Below are 1,008 nucleotides of genomic sequence, written 5' to 3'. Positions count from 1 at the left end.
CACCTGAGGTTGGGAGTTCAAGACCAGCCTGACCAACATGGAGAAACCCTGTCTCTACTTAAATTAAAAAATTTTTTAATTAAAAAACATTTCAGATGAAAGGGAAGCTGCGTGCCTCCAGCCCTGCTGAAAGGAAGGAAATGTTGTCTGACGTAAGCAACCGTCACAGGTTCTAGAGTGAGAGCTGTGATGTAATTCAAGGATACTTGAGACCTGTCCGTGGTCCCCCAGTAACGGCAGGCTGGCACGTTAGACACTTGGTGCCCTTGTCCCTTCTGGTCTAACTAACCTTAGACACATGGTCCATCTCTCTTTTTCACTCCAGCCTTATCTAAATACTTGTGGTTTCCTAAGCACATGATGTTAAACATTTGTGACAATCGAAGGGTTAAATAACCCTAATAGATAAGCTTTCTTTCAAATCCATAAGAAAAGAAAACACCCCGAGAGAAAATGGACACAAATAGACAATTTCAAAACAAGATCGACAAATTCCAGTAAAAATACAAAAGTTATTCTCACTACTAATAAAAGAAGTACACATCAAAACAAGAATGAGGTACATTCGGCCCTCTGTATACATGGGTTCCACATCCATGGATTCAGCCAACCTCAGATCAAAATTATTCAGGAAAGGCTGGATGAAGTGGCTCACAGCTGTAATCCTAGCATTTTGGGAGGCCAAGGCAGGTGGATCACTGGAGGTCAGGAGTTCAAGACCAGCCTGGCCAACATGGTGAAATGCTGTCTCTACTAACAATACAAAAATTGGCTGGGTGTGGTGGCACATGCCTGTAATCCCAGCTACTTGGGGGGTGGGGGGGGCTGAGGCACAAGAATTGCTTGAACCCCAGGAGGTGGAGGTTGCAGTGACCCAAGATCGCACCACTGCACTCCAGCCTGGCTGACAGAGCAAGACCCCATCTTTAAAAATACATATATTTTTATATATAAAAGATATATATTTGCTGGGCGTGGTGGCTCATGCCTGTAATCCCAGCACTTTGG

The sequence above is a fragment of the Cebus imitator genome, unplaced genomic scaffold, assembly GCF_001604975.1.
Source record: "Cebus imitator isolate Cc_AM_T3 unplaced genomic scaffold, Cebus_imitator-1.0 Scaffold136, whole genome shotgun sequence".
Classification (NCBI taxonomy): Eukaryota; Metazoa; Chordata; class Mammalia; order Primates; family Cebidae; genus Cebus; species Cebus imitator.
The sequence above is the reverse complement of the archived record's forward strand: the minus strand, read 5'-3'. Positions refer to the sequence as shown.